The sequence below is a fragment of the Canis lupus genome, chromosome 2, assembly GCF_003254725.2.
Source record: "Canis lupus dingo isolate Sandy chromosome 2, ASM325472v2, whole genome shotgun sequence".
Taxonomy (NCBI): Eukaryota; Metazoa; Chordata; class Mammalia; order Carnivora; family Canidae; genus Canis; species Canis lupus.
In genome coordinates this window covers 47700972-47721088 of record NC_064244.1, presented here as the reverse complement: position 1 = coordinate 47721088, position 20117 = coordinate 47700972, and the positions used below count along the sequence as shown (strand labels likewise).

The 20117-nt window shown below is 39.5% G+C and overlaps 1 pseudogene; it reads right to left on the bottom strand.

The window, feature by feature from the left end:
- The window catches only part of LOC112659761 (stAR-related lipid transfer protein 4-like), a 222725-nt pseudogene extending 210622 nt beyond the window's left edge, over positions 1 to 12103 (bottom strand).
- Between the last annotated feature and the right edge of the window lie 8014 nt (positions 12104 to 20117).

Genomic DNA, 20117 nt, shown 5'->3' with positions numbered 1-20117 from the left:
ATACAATCCTCCATTCCTAAGCTGTGAGCTGTTTATATTGTCTCTCTTCCAAATAGTATGGGAAAGGAGAAAAGAGTAACTCGACAATGGAAAAACCAAACACTACCTCAGCCAGATGGTCAAGGGTCATACCAACAGCGATAAGTGTGTGGTGAGAATGGTTCTTGATCTCTGTGGTCTTCCTCCCCAGAACTTAGAACTCCAATAATCATGAGAAACACATCAACTCAATCCCAATTGAGGGCATTTCACAAAGTGCCTGACCAATACTCCTGAAAACTCTCAAGTTGGTCAAAAGAAGGAAAGTCTGAGAAGCCATCATAACCAAGAGGAGACTAAAGGAGATGTGACAACTGTGCTGCGATATCCTTGATGGGATGCTGGAACAGAAAAAGGACATCAGAGAAAAACTTAGGAACTCTGAATGAAGTATGAACTTCAATTAATGAAAAATTTCAGTATTGGCTCATTAATGATGATAAGTGTACTACACTAATATGTTAATAATGAAGTTGGGCACAGGGTATAAGAGAACACTCTGTACTACCTTTGTGATTTTTCTATATATCAAAAAGAATTCTAAAACTAAGTGTAGGTCTTTAAAAATTCTGCAGTTCCAATTAAAATGTAATTTTTAAAAACAGCAGAATTTTTTAAAACATGTATATGGGGCACCCGGGTGGCTCAGTGGTTAGAGTGTTCAACTCTTGGTTTCGGCGCAGGTCATAATCTCAGGGCTCCCAGGATCAAGTCCCAAGTCAGGCTCTGCACTCAGTGGGAGTCTGCTTGAGATTCTCTCTCCCTCTCCCTCTGCTCCTCCCCCCTGCTCCCACTGTCCTCTAAATAAGTAAATAAATAAAATCTTTAAATACTACTTTTCTTCTTCAACAGAAATTTCCTTTATACCTACTATCTCAGTTACCAAATACTTGAAAGTTACTTTCTCACCTGTTCCAACAAGTCTTTCCCTCCCGCTATCTAACATATCTTTGCATTTCATAGAAGGAATGTGACTGTTTCTTCTTGAACCAGAACTTCTCTCTCCTTTCCTTCATTGTTAAAAGCAAAAACCACATAATTTGCTCTAGTATTAATGTGATCCCATTTGTAAAATCTGACAGCAGTACAGATTTGCTACATCTCCATTAACCTCTTTCAACATTAATTCTCGGGTGTTTTTTACAGCCATTTACCAAGATTCCTCCATTTCAGCTCCTGATTGATTTTCCAGTTTGTTCCCTCTACCAGTAGTACAGAATCTCTCTTGGCTCTCCTTAAATACTGTAAAGAGCCGAGGTCCTCTCTTTCTTCCAGTTTCCATGAACAGAAAGGCCTGTTCTCAATAATAAACATGACTTGTACAGTTAAGGGTTTTCCCTGCTGGAAAAAGCCTCTGATAAAACCATCTTTTGGTGACAACGGAGAAAAAGGAAGCTGGCATTTGTCCTTTCTTCTTTTCTTAGTCACTCAATCCTGGACAGTTAGCATTTTTTTTTTAATCTGCCTGAAACAGATCGTCCTCTATTATTTGCTAACTTTAGAGAAGAGCGACCATTATGTACATTCATATTACAAATTATCAATACAAATTAAAACATTTTAGGGATTTCCCCCATAAATCTCCGGAGGGAGAAAATGTTCACACCTCTGGTATGTAAGCATACATGAGAGTGAGAGAGAGTATGTGTTAATAAATACTGGCAAGTGTTCATATGTATGAATTGAGAGGAAGATCAAATCCTGTTTGCCCTTCAAATCCTCCAACAAGCCTGAGATAACACCACCCACTGAAATCTTCACCATTAGAATCTTTCTTTTAGTTTAAATGATTTTTCTAGCCTTGAATCTCTGTTCTTTCTGGGGTCCTGGAGCCTTTTTAATATCAAAATTCTCTTTGCACATTATTCATTTATTTGAAATATAACATGTTTATATGATGCATGGGCTAAAACACCAAGTATCTTCCTTTGTGATTATAGTCATAGGAGCTGAGGATGCTGATACTTATTTCAAGGCAAATTGAAGCTCTAATTAATAAGAAAATAGATCCATAGTTTTATTTGTTCTTTAGATAAAATTCTTGTAAAATCTGGGGTCAAAGGAAGAACATTATAAAATGGACTGTCAGTGGTAGAAACGTGGGAAATGGGTTATATATAGTCCTTAAAGATGGAGTTTGGCCTTGAGAAGGCTCTTAAAATTGTATAGAATTTGGGGGAGTGAAGGAGAGCCCCTCATGTTTTCTCAAAATTTCTCCTTCGAGGAGAATTTAATAGACTGATGATGGACTGACTGCCTCTAGCAGGCAGAGGGAGAATGGGATTCAGAATATATACCTGCCTAGTTGAAGCCCAAATGTCTGGAAAGCCAGTATGGCACTCATTGCAATCACAGGGCAAGGAAATGGGGAGGAGTGAGACCCTCAAGGGCCAGGGTGAGGGCAGCCTAAAGATACATTCAAGGCAGTGGGCCTCCTGGCTCAGACACCTGTTCCAGGAGAGATAGAAGAAGCTGAGGGAAAGGCAAACTGGGAGGAACAGTGAGTACACACATAAACCCACTTCTAAACATACTTGAATCTTCATGAGGTTGGCCATGCTTCTGTTGTGTTCTAAAATGTTAGTGATTTCAGACACACAAGTCTTGGGAAGAGCACTGTAATCGTGCAGTTACCAAAACTGCCCTATCAAGGTCACAGGGTTGGAATGAGAAGAACGAAATCCAGAATTATTACAAAACTCCTCAGTTGAAGTTGAAATCTTAGAATACAAGTGCGCTGAGGCTTTACACAGCTTTTCAAGCACAACCTGAATGCCAGGTTTTCTTCTTGTTCTAATTTTTATTTAATTCACATCATATACATATACATTTATATATAAATGCATTTAATTCATAATATTCCCTAGAAAAAAAGAGTTGCTTCATTCTTACTCCACAACAAAGAACCTATCTCATGCACTTTCTCCTTCCCAAAGTAACTTCCTTATCCCCTTTTCTGTCTGTTGACAGAGGATTCATCTTTAGGTGCAGCATGAATCCTGCATGGGGAAGTATAGTCAACAGAAGCCTCAACTGCACATTTCCTTTCCTCCTGGAAAGTATCATAAAATGTGTGTAACACTGACTCGATATTTACAGATCATATATTGAGACCCTAATATGTGCACAAAACTGCCAGAGCTTTTCTTAGAAAGTCATATCCTACTTTCCTAAGGTAAGACTCTGAGAAGACTTGGGAAAGTCTTACCTACCCAGCGTGGCACATTCCAATGTTTTTAAACTTGGCTTTGGAACCCTGGGTACCAAACACTAGTGATTATCACATAAACATCCTTGTTTACCCCAACATCTGTGGTTTGTTTTTTAGGTTGAGGTCAACACACATTATAGCAGTTTCAAGAGTACAACATAGTGATTCTACAACTCTATACCTTAATATTTTTTAATTTGGCTTTAGAACCTTGTCCACTATATGTGGTAAATTTATATATATTCGGATACAGAGGTATATGAATGTATATATTTATATTATTTTTTCTTTTATTTATAATAATAATAACAGATAAGTTTACATGTATATTATAAATCCTCTATCACCAAATTCCAAGCCACCCTAGAAGGTCCTTAATGCAAAAGCCATCTCTAAGCCTGAGGTCAGCAACCGGATCTTAATCACTGCTGTTGTATTTATTTTTTTTTAAAGATTTTATTTATTTATTCATGAGAGACACAGAGAGAGAGAGAGAGAGGCAGAGAGAGAAGCGGGCTCCTCGCAGGGAGCCCAATGTGGGACTCGATCCCAGATTCTGGGATCACGCCCTGAGCTGAAGGTAGACGCTCAACTGCTGAGCCACCCAGGTGTCCCTGCTGTTGTATTTAGTAGCCAGCAAGTGCTAGGCCCAAATTAGGGACTCAGTGAGTATGATGGCAGTAAGAGGAGAGCAACATAGAAAATAACTAGCATTGACTGAGGGGTTATTTGATGTCAAACACTTAGCTGGAAGTATCACCTTTAATTCTTACAACAAGTCAATAAATAAATGTTGCTACCCCCATTTGACAGAGGAGAAATCAGACTCAAGGATTAAGTTATTTTTCCAAAGCTCACACAACTAATGACTGCTGGAGTTAGGATATTTCCGTTTTAAAATACTGGCGTTCTCTAATATTTTATTTAAAAAATATATCTGTTGCTTTGAAAACTCAGGTCCATAGAGGAAATAGCCCGGGGTGGGGGAAGAATACTGAAACATTACTTAACTGGTTTCTGATGACCAAAGGGTTTTTTTTTTTTTTTTAGTTTAATTAAAAATTAAAGTCTAATAAAATATTCTATGCAGCCATTCCAAGAATTTTGAAAAATAAATTTCCACCTGACATGCATTCTTTCAAAATTGCTTTAGGGTCTGAAATAAATGCATTGTACTTATCAAACATACATATCATCCGAAGGCAAAACATAAAATGAAGAAAAGACTTTTTGTTTAGTGTGTGATGTTTACCAGCTGCTCCAGGGCTTAAGAAAAGCATTTAATTGAATGTTTAAAAATATCACTTTATAACACTTCAAGTCTAGTTTTATAGTCATGGTGACCAATGTATAGTGTCTTACTTTAAATTTTAAAATTGCAGGTGGGCCCTTGACGGGATGAGCACTGGGTGTTATTCTGTATGTTGGCAAATTGAACACCAATAAAAAATAAATTTATTATTAAAAAAAATTTTTTTAATTGCCCCTAAGTGGATGAAAACAAGTTTTAACTTTGCAAGTTTCATCTAAAGATGTCATTGCAGGAAAGACAAACAGTGCTTCATCTTGTGGCTAAAGGGTATATCTTAAAAGAAGTAGTGAACAAAAATACAGCCATATATTTAAGGCTGTGTGAAGTCTAGCAGCTGCTGCCATTTAATCAGTATTTCATGCACTCATCCAATAGACATGTGAGTACCTACGAGACACCAGGCACTGTCCCGGGCACTTGGTGATGAAACAACATTCCTGCTTTCAAAAGATTGACATTCCAGACAAAGCTAGGAGCAAGCTATAAACACATAAACAATATCATTGCTGATGGCGGCATGATCTCTAAAAATAAACAACACAAAACAGACAGATGTGAGACAGCGTGTAAGGGTAGGTGGTATGTGCTGGTGGCTACAAAAAGGAGCTCCAGAAGAGCTCTCCAGGCAAATGCACTCAACTGGCAGTAAGACTGTCATATTCAAGGACATAAATAAGGCCTGTGGGGCAGAGTGGGGAGAAAGGAGCAGTCGCATAGGATGGGGTCAGACATACAGGTAGGGATGAGGAAACCACCTGGATTTATTCACAGTGCAATGGGAAGCAATGGAGGGCTCTAAGCAGGGGAAGGGAGCACTGGGATTTCATTGTTCGGAGGTCATATAAATAGTCAGGGACATGAAGGTGGGCAGGTAGGTTGCATCATAGGTTTCAGATAAACTGTTTCAGTGGGGATAGCTGAGAATTACAGAGAGAAGTGAATGAGCCAGAGGACACACTTTGGAAATGGAATGAGAAGACTTTCTGGTGGATTGGAAAGCACAGCGTAAGAGAAAGAGGGAAGCAAAAGTGGTTCCTAGCTTTCTAACTGGGCCCCCCAAGGCAACAGCAGTCCATTTCCTGTAAGGGGAACTATTTCCTCAGTGTGTTTGACCACAGAACCTTCTCTCCTGCTGCGCTTCTTAACAATTCATAAAACATCAGTGTCTGTGAAGCACAGAATGGGAATGCTCTCCAGATCTCAATAGACACCACCTCATCCTCTCCTCAGTCTTAACTCACTCGCATTCTTCCCCGTGACAGACCGTATTAATAGGTGCAAGGAATCTAAATGAGGAGCTGCTCAAACACAAACAAGTCTTAAATCTGATTATATTTTAATGTGACTATTTTCCCAGTGACTACAGTTCCAAGTCTTACTGGCTAATTAACCCATGACTAAATAATAATGACTGTCGTTTTTGTTTGTTTTTGTGTTTGGAGTGTGGGGTTTGGTGTGGCTTTTTTTGTTTTTGTTTTTGTTTTTTTGTATTTAAAACACATTTAGTAAAATGTCTAGTAAGACTAGTCTAGTAAGACTATATAATTAAAAGATTATCTAAAATCATTTGAGGGCTCCTTTCAGGGAGCCTGCTTCTCCCTCTGTGCCTCTCTCTCTCTCTCTCTCTCATTAGTAAATAAATAAAATCTTTAAAAAAATAAAATAAAAATCATTTGAAAGAATTATTCTCTCAATGTGGCTATGCCACTAATTTTTTCATTGAGGTGATAACATGTAACACTAGTGTCAAGTGTACAACATAATGATTCACTATGTATATAATATAAAACGATCACCTGTAAAATGTAAGTCTATTTAACATTCATCACCATACATAGTTACTCGAAAAATTTTCTTGAGATGAAGACCTTTAAAATCTACTCTCTTAGCAACTCTAAAATATCCCACAGCATTATTAACTACAGTCACCATGCTCTATATGACATTCCCATGACCTGTTTATTTTAAAACTGGAAGTTCATACCTTTCAATCCCCTTCACTCATTTCATACATACCCTGCCCCTCCACCAATTTGTTCACTGTATCTATGAACTTGGTTTTTGAGTTTGATTATGGTTTTTGCTCTATATTCCACATTATGAGTGGATTCATACAGTATTTGTCTTTCTCAATCTGATTTAGTTAGCATTATGCCCAAAAGGTCATCTGTGTTGTCTCAAATGCCAAGATTTAATTACTTTTTATGCCTAAACAATATTCCATTTTATGTATGTACCATATTTTTTTTTATCCATTATCCATGTATCCATCGATGGATATTTAGGTTGTTTCCACGTCTTGGATATTGGAATAATTCTACAATGAATATCTAGGTGCATATATTTTTTTGAATTGGTGTTGTTTTCTTACTTAGAAGTAGAATTGCTGGATCATATAGTAGCTCTATTTTTAATTTTTTTGAGAAAACTCTATACTGTTTTCCATACTGGCCACACCAATTTATATTCCCACCAACAGTGCACAGTGGTTCCCATGTCTTCACATCATCTCCAGCATTTGTCATCTCTTGTTTTTTTTTTTTTTATTATTACCATTCTAACAGGTGTGAGGTGATGTCTCACGGTAGTTTTGATTTGCATTTCCCTGATGATCAATGATTTTGAGCATCTTTTCATGTACCTGTTGGCCATCTCCATGTCTTCTGTGGAAAAATGTCTATTCAGAACTTCTGCTCATTTTTAAATCAGATTGTTGGGGTTTTTTCTGATTGAGTTTTATGAATTTTTATATATTTTGGATATGAACTCCATATCAGATATGTGACTTGCAAATATTTTCTCCCACTCAGTAGGTAGCCTTTTCATTTTTTTGATAATGTGACTGCCACTTATGTTACATGTGCTATGCTAAGAGCTTCTTGTAGATCAGAGCTTTTAATCAGCACTTCAGTTCTGGGAAGTAGGCATCATTATTTTAATTTTCAGAGGGGGAAGCAGCTAGAAGTCACACAAGCAGGAAGAGGAAAGTATCTATCTATATTTAATGCTGTATTTGTTTTTCCCCAAAATTTGGCTTCCAGAGCACCAGAGTTCCAAGTAGACTTCACCATCAAACAAACAGCAAAAGTAGGTAAGAAAAAAAAAAAAAGAACAACAATTTTATCCAGTCCACGGAGAGTTAACAATTAATTGTTTCAAATCTCTTTTTCCTCTAAATTTAGCCTAACTGCTGAAAATAATGAAAACATCTAAAGATGCTGAGAAAACCCACCAAAGAAGTGAGAATTTTCTGTTTCAAGTTGTAAGTTCTCTAGCCTGGGTTGATTTTATTTAAAGCCTACCCAAAAAAAAGTGTGAAACAGTGAAAGAAAACACTGTTGAAGAGGGAGAGATAATGAGAGAAAGAACTGCTTGGGAGTGTCCAGTGGTCACAGAGCACTCATACCTCCTTCTCTCCTCCCCCCTTTCCTTTCCTCTCCATCTCCTCCCCTTGCCCTCCCCTCCCCTTTGACTTCCCCTCCTTTCCATCCTTCCTTTCTGTTTTTATTTAAATTCCAGTTAGTTAACATACAGTGTAACACAAGTTTAGGGTATACAATTTAGTGATTCAACACTTCCATACAACACCCAGCGCCCATCACAAGTGTCCTCCTTAATCCCCATCACCTAGTTCACTCCTCTCCCCACTCACCTCCCCTCTCACATGGCCATAAGTTTGTTCTCTGTGGTTAAGAGTCTGTTTCTTGGTTTGCCTTGCTCTTTTCTTCCCTCTACTCATTTTATTTCTTATATTCCACCTATGAGTGAGATCATATGTATTTGTCTTTCTCTGATGGACTTATTTCACTTAGCATTACACTTTCCAGTTCCAACCACATCATTGCAAATGGCAAGATTTCATTTATTTTTTCTTTTGATAGAGAGAGAGAGAGAGAGAGAGAGAGAGAGAGAGAGAGCATCCAAGTGGAGGTGGGGAGGGACAGAGGGAGAGAGAGTATCTGGAGCAGGTTCCATGCCCGGTACAGAGTCCAATGTGGAGCTCAATCTCCCAACCCTGAGATAATAACCTGAGCCAAACTCAAAAGTCAGACCCTTAACCAAGTGAGCCACCCAGGTGCCCCTCATTCTTTTTTATGGCTGAGTACTACTCCTTTTAGTAAATGTGCTCTCTCAGATCATGCAGCATGGTAAACTGTGAGCAAAGACACCCTTCCATCTGAAATCCACCTGCTGACAGTTCCTGGTCATCCTTGGCACTCCAGAGGATCTTAGATATTGGTAATTTCAATAGATCTGACTATCTGAACTGTGTCTGCAGCGATGGCCTGGCCCAGAATTACTGAGGACCCAGTGCTTCCTCACAGGTGGAGGAATTTTGTGTAAATAATAAATGGGAACAAAATCCACAACAAATCGAAATTAAAAGTCACACCAGCATCTATGGTAGCTTCAGCTGCATCTTTAGGCTAAAGGGAGGAGGGAATAAAAGCATAAAAACAACAGCTTTTGTTTCTTTTCTTTTCTTTTTTTTTTTTTTTGTTCTATCCAGTGTTTTAGCAACTGAAATAGCTAACACTGAAAATAGGCGAAAATTACAAAGTTTGCTTTTTTTTAGTTGATTAAAAAATCCTTAACTTTGGATATCTTTGTGAACCAGGTTGCTAGAAAGGCTGTCAATCTTTTAAGATAATTTTCATTAGGTTAATTCAACTAAACTGATATTTATTTAGCAATCACTCTGTGGCAGGCAGTGAAAAATACAGAGGATAATAATTATCTCAGTCTCACTCTCTCTGCATGTGTATTTGTGTGTATTTGTGTATGTGTGTGCACATTCATAAAATCATGCCTAACCTTCCTCTATGTCTGACACATTCTCTAAGGTTACTCCTAAATCTAATCTTTCTCTCCCAGGTCCTCAAGCTACTTATTTATCATGAACTAATTTACATACTTAATGTGATGTTCTCTAGTCCATCATCCAAATCAAAATATGAAATAATACTGAAACAGTGTGACCATATGCAGTGCCATGTACCATCCTGGAGGCCTTCAGATTATAGCTACAGGGCTCTGATTTCCTACAAATAGTTGTTGAAATTCAAATTGTACCTATTGCTCTCGAAACTCAATAGAAGCCATGTAATGTTGACCCACATCTCCCTGAGACAAATCTACTGAGACAAATCTACTGATGTGCCCCCTGAGAACTGCCTGAGAGGGTCAGAGACTTAGCTGGCCCCTGGGTCACCTAACCTGAGGAGAGCTACATGAAAGACTTGTGCTGAGAGAGCTAGAGAAAAAGCCAAGATTAGAAAAACAGTGAGCATGCATTTACAGCTATGAGGGTTTAAGGAGGTACAGGCCTTTTGTGAGTCCACAGCCATGTGACCTTGACATGGCCTTGACACATGACTGATAGAGGTCAGCCAGCAATTTGCCTTCTGAGCCTTTTATACTGCAACATTTCATCACCTGCTTTGAGTATGTATTGTTCAGATATGCAAATTAGTACTTGTCTATTAACCAAGGGTATTAACAAAATCACTCCTTCTGAAAATCTAAATTTTAATTACAATTAGACCCACAGCTTCACAGGTCTCCAGTGTTTTTCTTTAAGCTACAGATGTGGGGTTTTTAAAGATTTTTTTTATTATTTATTTATTTATTTATTTATGAGAAAGTGAGAGCAGAGAGAGAGAAAGAGGGAGAGAGAGAGAGAGAGAGGAAACCAGCTGGGGGGAGGGGCAGAGGGATATGAAAACTCCCCACTAAGAGGGAAGCTCAATGTGGGGCTGGATCTTAGAACTCCAGGATCATTACCTGAGCCAAAGGCAGACACTTAACTGACTGACTCAGCCAGGCACCCTGAAGGTGGTTTTCTATTGGATGCTAATCCAGAGTCTTGGTAAAGCCTAAGGAAGTATCTGTTGGTCTGAAGAGCTTTTGTTTCATTTGGTTTTGCATTTTTTTTAAAAGATTTTATTCATTTATTCATGAGAGACAGAGAGAGAGAGAGGCAGAGACACAGGCAGAGGGAGAAGCAGGCTCTATGCAGGGAGCCAGACATGGGACTCGATCCCGGGTCTCCAGGATTACGCCCTGGGCTAAAAGCAGTGCTAAACCACTGGGCCACCGGGGCTGCCCTTGACATTTTCTTTCATAAACCTAGGATGATCCAGTGTACATCCTGGCTTTTAGCTGAAAGTTTGGGTATTATACCAAAAACATTCTCGAAATTAAAGGAGGCATTAGAAATGCCATACTGAATCCCTGGTAGAAATAAAATGCAGCAAAATATACTAATGTAATAAAAGTTTTTGATGATAGTAAAGTCATAAAGGAAAAAAAAAAAAGGCCATCCCTCCCTCTGTAATTTCAAAAGGATAAGGGACATTTTTATCAAAATTAGTGGTAATTTTGACTTGATATCCACTACTAAATGAGTGTTTGCTCCACACTGAGCACTGAGCTTTCTGATTGGGCACATAGTCTCCCCTGCTTTCTGAATGAAACTGTGAAGGAAATATTCATCTCCCAACTCATAGAGGAGAAAAAATAAAGCTTGGGAAGGGTAAGCAAATCACCTACAGTGACACAACTTAAGTAATAGAGCAGAGACAACTGTCTACCTCCCTCCCAAATACGTGACAACCACAAAAACCCACCAGTAGGCAATCAAGCTGCCATAAGCCTGAGGTTGAGTGTACCTGGTCTAAAAACGTCAAACAGCTATGTCCTTTCCAGAGATCACCTCAGAACACATGCCCAGAGGTGACTTGTAGCCCCAGGTTAAACCAGAGCAATAGTCAATCCGGCCCCAGAGTGATCGCTTTGGCCTCAGTGGATGTTTATTCCTGGAATTTCACCTTGGCATTATTAACTTAGCTGGTGTGCTAATAAGCTGCCACTTGGAAAAAGCCATTGTGTTTATTACTGGAACATGCTATGAAGTGGAAGATGTGGGACACTCTTTCACCCAGTTCACCTTTAATGCTACTCAGAGCAAAAAATTTTCCCAGTTTTCAAAACCAGGAAAAACTTACACCTTTCTTGAGGAGCAGATATGTTCCTGGGGTGACCATGAGACTTGTGACTGATCATCCTTCCCTGTTTGCTTTGACAGCTGGGAAGCCGAAGACCAGCTGTGTACGACATTAGGCAGTAGGTACATTAGGCCTTGCGTACTGATAATTTTCCAGTATAATGCTACCAACCTGACCTTTTCTTTCTCCTTTGTTTTCCTGATAACTTTCCATTTTTTCCCCCATGGTCTTATACTGCAGATGTTTCTGTACTAATTTTCAAACCCTACTTGGAATAGAGGCTCTCAGACATTTAACTATTTCCATGTGTGACACAATATCTGTATTTGCACCTGGAACAGAAAAATGGCCCCCATTAGACTGAGAGCTCCTCAAGGACTGGAAAGACATCTCAATCACTGCTGTCTCCTTAGTACAAACCCTCTGCTTGGCATATTGTCAGCACTTATTTAAGACTCACCAAACTGAATTTTGGAGAATCTCCAGGTCATCTTCAGGAAGGTCTGAAAAACTGCTTAGAACTTTGAATGACTGGGATCCCTGGGTGGTGCAGCGGTTTGGCGCCTGCCTTTGGCCCAGGGCGCGATCCTGGAGACCTGGGATCGAATCCCACATCAGGCTCCTGGTGCATGGAGCCTGCTTCTCCCTCTGCCTATGTCTCTGCCTCTCTCTCTCTCTCTCCGTAACTATCATAAATAAATAAAAAATTAAAAAAAAATCTTTAAAAAAAAAAAAAAGAACTTTGAATGACTGTCTCAGCACTTCAGTCCCAAAGAGATGAAGGATCTTTTTGTTTATGGTCTGGTTCTTGACATAAGCAAAACAAAAGAAGATTCTGATATACTAGAGTCCATGTCTGAAAATGCCAGTGCCCTTCACAGAGTGCCCATAACACAATACTCCTAACGCAGTACCTCTCACACATCATCCGTCTCAGAGCTGATTTCCTTCGAAGAGCCCCCACATATCACAGGCATTTCATAAATGTTCACTGAATTAATGCTGGAAAAATAGCATCTTGTTATTTTTCTTCTATGGAAGTGAGAAATGCTTCCTTCTGGTGCCTTCCTTTGACTCCCCTTCATCATCTATGTGGAATAAATGTTGCATTGCCTGGGGTTGCAAACTAAGATGCTAGGCTCAGACAGATGGGTTCAAATGCTGGCTGTGCCACTAGCTGGCTGCACAACCTCACCTCTCCTAAGTAAGCAAGTTATCTGACCCCTCGAAGCCTCCATTTGTTTAGATGGTAAGCAATCATAATACTGACCCATGGGAATACTGTAAGGATTGGACACAGTGAGCTCCGTGCACTTAGCCCAACTCTGTGCATGTTGTAAGCACTCAGTAAATGAAGGTGGTCCTACCCACTTTCTTATATTCATTCCAGAGCCAAACAGTAAGTATTTACCCTTAAGAAAGTGATCTCCAGGTAGCACACTTGCAACACTCTTGATTTCAACCCCTAACAGCATCTCAAACTTGTTCAGTCCAACCCTCCTTTACCAAACACAGGGCCAAGTAAGCGTTCACCCTCCTTCCTGCTATGGAGAATGGCAGTGGGGAGGGACAGGAGGGAAGCAAGGCTCATGAATACATAGCTTCAAAATCCTCTTAACATACTAGGAATAGCTGAAAAGTGACAGAGCTGCTTAACTACTTCAAAGAGATATTGAGAAATGGGATTTGAATTTAAAGCAAGCATCATTAGCAAGATTGAAATATTTGGGAAGCTCATGGCTGATTTCTGAGGATTAGATTTAGAAAAACAAACACTCTTCTAAGTGAAGCATGGACTGAATTTATGAGTTAGAGATAATTCTTTGCTCTGAAAAATAAAACTCTTCAAAGTGATGACAATATAAAAGTATGTTTGCATTTAATTTAGTGTTTATAAAAAACATTGTATACTTACCTACGTAGAACTCAAGCTCACAGGCCCATCGAGTCGATGATTAGTATAATCTCCTGCTGAAACCTTGTCCTCAAGCCACCACAAATCCATCTGGGTGTTTGTATGTTCCATCTGTATGCAGGGGAAAGAAAATGACATTAGCATCATGTCTACACAAAGACCAACTCTGCATTTAGAGGCAGGATAAAGGAACCACTGAATGCACAACTACCCAATAGAGTATGCCTCCTGAGTATAGAAATGTGTGTCCCTGGGAACTTTGACTTCAAGGTCATGGACAACATTCTGAGGTGTGTTCTGCAGCTACCCACACTGGGGTACAAAGAACTCATGTTCAGACACTTCAGGTCAACTTCATTTTAAAGGACCAAGTTGAGTGTTCTAGGTACCCCCCCAACCCCACAGCCCCAAAGGCCTATCCTCTGGGCTCAAAACCAACACAGTTATTGTTTTCCACCCTATAATTCTAAGTGAGCATTCAAACGACTACACCAGCTGCACTACACCCTGTCCCATGAGAAGCCACAATATGGAACATGAGGGCATTTCACTGAGCTGGCCATGCGCCTGCTCGAATGAGCTTGTCAGTACTAACAGATGGCTTCTATTTGAGAATTTGTACTTGTGTCTTCATATATTGCCCCATGGTTAACAGCATGTGTTTGGAGTCTGACTGCATGGGTTGGAATCACTGTCACTTTCTTCCTCATCCTCAGTTTTTCTGTCTATAGAAAGAGAGTAATGACTTATTTCAGAGAGCTATTATGATGATTAAGATTATTAGTATGTGTTAGTTTGCTCAGGCTGCTGTAACAGAATCCCAGAGACTGGGTGGTTTCAACCACAGAAATTTACTTTCTCATGGTTCTGGAGGCAGGAAAGTCTGAGATCAAGGCTCTGTCAGGATTTGCCTCCTGGTGAGGACCCTCTTCCAGGTTGACTGACTGCCACCTTTTCACTGTCTTCCCACGTCTCTCTCCTCTCCTCTTCCTGGAAAGCTCCTAATACCATCATAAAGGCCCCACCCTCATGGCCTCACCTCACCCTAATTACCTCCCAAAGATCCCACCTGCACATACAATCACATTGCAGGTTATAAATTTTGAGGGAATGCAATTCCCTCCATAGCAGTATATAGAAAGATATCAGACCAGGGTCTAAAATGCATTAAGTAGTAAATAAATATTAACTATTATTATTCTTGTGCCAGGCACTTCACATAGAATGGTCTTAGTCAAAAACCATAGTAGCGCAAACATAGATATATCCTCTTCATCTGAGGAGCCCACAGAGTTACCTGCCTTGACCTTGAGGTAACAAAGCTGACTTGACCCCAGTCTCAGTCTAAAGTTAATGTGCTTTCTGTTTTACCATGCCATATCTTAAAAAGAAAAAAAAAACTATAAATTTTCTCTTCCATTTTTGTTACTAAAATGTTCACATTTTAAAAAATTGTATGGAAACCTATCATCTAGTCCTACAAATACCCTTATTATGTGAAAAGAACTTCTGGTGGCTTAAAACAAAAAAGGTCCATTTTTCCATCAATCTGTGTGTTCAACCACAGAAGGAGGCTGTGCTCATCACCATAACTCAAGAACTCAGGCTGGCAAAGCAGCTACCTGTCCTAAAATCACAGAAATGCACAGAGGGTAAAAAGAGTTCCAATGACCTCTCATCAATGGCTCAAAGTTCCAGCCCGGAAATGACACACATCACTTCTCACAAGTCTTTGGCCACAGCTGATCAGCTAGCCTCAACTAGGCACAATGTGGCTGAGAAATATAGCTCTATCATGGGCTGGAAGGGAAGACAACTGGAAATATTGGAGAGAAAGCCCTAAAGCCTACACAGAGTAACATCTGACAGCCAAATGCTGAAGCATAGTTTTTCTAATACTGAAACTGGTATAAGGACATATTTATGAAACACAGGGGAAAAAATCATCTAACTCAGTTCCAGCTGATGGGGTGGTTTTTGTCCTTCCCTCTTGATCGGTAGCTAAAACCAATATAACTATTCCTTCCATTCCTAGCCAAGGCAGCCATGGGGAAAAAACTATTAACCTACAGGGTAGAGGTAGTGGAGGAGGGTAATGGGGAAGAAAACCAGAGCATGTGTAGGAGCCTCATTTGCTATCTTTAAGGGATAATGTCTTCATCTATTCAGGCCATTACTGAATGAATGAATGAATGAATGAATGAATGAAGATAACACAGATGGATAGATAGATATACATACACACACACATACACACACACCATAGGTTAAGAAGCTTAAACAATACATATTTATTTCTCACAGTTCTGAAGACTGGGGTCCAAAATCAAGATACCAGCAAAGTCTGGTAAGAGCCTACTTCCTGATATAGACACTGTTTCCTCACTGTGCCCTCACACGGCAGGAGGGGCAAAAGAGTTTTCAGGGTTTCTTTGATAAGAGCACTAATATTATGCACAAGTCAAACGCTGAAGCATAGTTTTTCTACTACTGAAACAGGTTTAAAGTCATAGAACCCAAAGGAAGAAAACTGTCTAACCCACTCATCACCCCCATCACCTCCCAAAGGCCCCACCTCCTAATACCACCACACTGGGGATTAGACTTCAAGACATGAATTTTCAAACATTCAGTCCACAGCACTCCACACCCTGAACCCCCAAATGTTTGTCTTTCTCAGATGCAAAATATATTCATTTCACCTCCAACATTAATACATAATTATTGTTAACACATTCATTAACCGCCAAAGTGTTGGCTTTTTCCAGCATAACTCTAAGTCTGAAGTCCAAAGTCTCACTCAGGTATCATCTAAATTCGAGGTACAATTCATTCTGAGGCAAAACTCCCCACCAATTGCCAACCTGTGAAACCAGGCAGGTCATATGCTGCCAAATGCCATGGTGGGACAGGCTCAGGAAAGACATTCCCATTCTAAAAGGGAGAAAGAAGAAAGAAAAGAATGACAGACTTTAAGTCCAAAACTTAACAGGGCAAATGCCATTAGGCCTTGAGGCTCAAGAATAACCCTTTTTGGCTCAATGCTCTGTCTTCTGGACCCACAGGAGTAGGAACATCATCCCCATGACTTGATGAGGCACAGCCCACATCACAGCTCTCTACCAGGGCCCTGCCCATACCACAGCTCTCTGCAGCACCTCCCCTGCCCTGCCTCCCGCTACTGAGACACAGGATGGAGCACCTTGGCCCTCTGAATAGTGGCAGTCCCACCCTTTGGAGCCATTCATGTTTCTGGCCCTTGTTGTCTGGGCCTGTGGTGGGAATGGAATCCCTGATGATCAATCAATCACCTCGGGAGTCACTCTTCCCCTAACTTGAAGACTAGCATCTGGCTTCCCACTCTCAGAGATCAGTGTCCTATATCGCCTGATATAAAATGTCTAGAAACCATGGTTTCCTATATTTTATCCAGTTTTTAGGTAGAAGGAAAATCCAGTCTCTTATTACTCTTTCTTATCTAGATGGACATTTTCTTAAGAGATAAAGTGGCTTCTTACTTTTTATTTTTGCTTCATCATCACAAATTCAAGTTACATAAAGTGCTTTTCTCTTAAAATGAAAGACTGAATTAAACTGAGAAATATGACACTCAGAAGATTAACTCAATTTTTATTTTCATAAATCAGAAGCCCTACTTACATTTTAAGGCCATCTTTTATTTGCAGTTTCCATTTTTGGGGTTATCCTTACTTTCAGTAATTACAATCACCATGGGATATAGTTTAACATTCTAAAATATTTCTGGTATGTTTATACTGTATTTTTAATATAATCTCATAGAATTTTCAAATGGGAGAAAGTCTTAGCCAGCCTGGATCGAAATCTCTTCTTTTTCTACATGACAAGTAGACCTAGTAAGGTTTTGGGAGCAATATAATATGGTTACCCACATGCAAAGTAAAAACCAAAATCCATTTCTCCTTTCATTAAATCGCTGATGTACCAAACAATCAATGAGGGAGCTCAAACCAGCACCAGGCACTGCTCTAGACATTTTCTATCAACTATTTTCTTCTCCACTCTAGTGGTGCTCAAAGTCTAATAGTGGAGACAGTTTCATAACAGGTAATTAGAATACAATGTGGGAAATGTAATAGTGGAGGTGTGCACAGGATATAATGGGAACAGGAGGGAAAGGATTTTGTTGTTGATCCTGTTATCAAAACCATGACTGTATGTTCCCCCATAATATCAGACACCAAACGTTTCTTTTTATTAAAGTGTTCCACACATGCAAAAAAACTCATAAATCATTTTCATAAAATGAACACACCCATATAATGAGCACCAGAATCAAGAAGCAGGATATTTAGCAGCATCGGAGAAGCCCCCTCTCAGTCATACCTAACCCCTCAAGGGTAACAATACTAATGAGGGTGCCTGGGAAAGTGGGATACTCCTTGCCCCCAGGAGTGGCCACATAGAGTGATTCCCAGTTCACCGTCCTCTTCACATCACCAAATGTTGCTCTCGTTCAAGCCATCTAAAATCTTCCCAAGTACACAGAGGTCACAGAAACCTCTTCTATGTGATTAAATATAGAATATTCCTACACTATAGAATGTATGTATACATCTGTATAATTTGTATGACTCATGTTTAAAAGATTTTTAAAATATTATCAGGGAACTATCACTTTACAACTTTCGCTGAAGCAGTTAAACACTTTTAGAATCATTCCACAGACTATTCTCTGAACAACAGTAAATTCAAGTCTACAAGTTGGGAGACACTAAAGACTCTACCTATCTGGGCATAGTCTTATCTCACTTGAGGATAAACTCTTCAATCCTCTCTTTGTTTTTCAAAGTCAAGATGATTCATCAATGAGGAAAACAGGAAACTATAATCATTTTTTTCCTGTCCAAAATGAACAAAGTAAAATGTGGACTCTAGCCAGAGAATGTAATGGGAAAGTGTGGATGTTCCTTGGAAAAAATAATTATGACAGTAAGGAAATACTGGGCTGTTGGAGGACCGACAGGAGTTCTTGCTTTTTCCTCATTTATCATCTTTATGATGCCATGCTGGTTTTTCTCAAGTTCTAGGAACAGCTTTTGTCCTTTGGGTCTGATCTGGGTACACAGCTAGCAAAAAGGAAAGGGAACTAGAAGGAACATCTAATCATGTGAAAATGCCTGTGCCCCGAAACACTGAAATATGTCATTTTCTACTCTAATATATGTACCGCAAGGCTGCTGGGAACACCGACCTCAAGCAATTATTAAATTCATTTTGAATGTAAGTAAATTTTCTTTTAAATTTGCACTTGAAAATGAATATGTGAAATGCTAACAAGGACAGAAAATGCAACAAATGAAATGTAGCTTAGGAGGATTCAGTTTCCTGCTTGTCCCCTGGTTGTACTTCACAGAACCAAATTTGCCTTCCATTCTCTCGTTAGACTTTTTTTCATTAAAAAGAATTTGTAACACTTCACAAATTTTATAATCCCATAACCCAAACAATCAGCTAACGAGTCATCACAACCAGATGTTACTGTATCAAAATTAAGTGGAAAATGTTAGTCATTGTCTAATTTTATATCACCCTAAAGACCCCAATGAGTGACACTGTTATGACTGAGGATACTTAGTGGCTTTGGTAAACATCAGAATCTATTTAAGTCCTATAGGCTGCTCTAGCCTCACAAAATATCTGTATTAATCAAACGTTGGCTGTAAAAGTTTTAATATCAAGGCATTTAGGGTTATCTCAGGGAAACAATCTGTGAAGCCTCAAACTGCAGAACATTGCTCTTCCATGTCCAAATGATGCATCTATTTTCTTCCAGATGTTCTGGCTCAGGAAAGACGCTTTGGAAATTTTTCAAGTTATAAATCATACCAAACTTTTACCTCTAAAACATACTACTTGACAAAAATAAGCTTATGAACTAGAACTAGTTTCTTTGCTTGTGTTTTAAGTAGGCTCCACACCCAGCATGGAGCCCACCACAGGGCTTGAACCCAGGATCTTGAGATCAAGATCTGACTGGACGCTTAACTGATGGAGCCACAAAGGCACCCCTGAAGTAGAACTATTTGAAAGAGGATGAAATAGATCTTAATAGAGCACCATACACCTATCGTTATGGTCTTGCCATCTCCTACCCACCACCTGGCCAAATCTCAGTTTGACCAAATTTCCCATCACCAGATATTCTTCCCTCATGATCATGAAATCGGTAGCTCCAGATTACAATCTAATTCATCTGATTCTTCTTCCTTGGCATTATTCCAACATTGTAGCTCTGTGTTAACTCCACTAAGCTTAAGGACCAGGTCATGACGGAGAGCTCCCCACAGGGTGACCCTGCTAGGTGGCTGCTTTCCCTCTTTTTCCTTAGTCTTTTCTACTAGGAAAGTGCCTGCTAAAATCCTTTTTCACTCCTGCTCTCAGGTATGAGAGCTACACCCCCAGACTTTCAAAAGTCTTGCTGTGTGTGATGGTGAAAAACCCACCTCTGAATTAATCCCCCAAGTAGGAGCCTGCAATTTGAAAATGGAGCCATTCAATCAGATCACTCCATCATTCCCATTACTCCCACTAATTTTGTGAATTAGTACAATAGGTACCTTTACACCTATGTGCTCTTGGCAGGCAGAATTG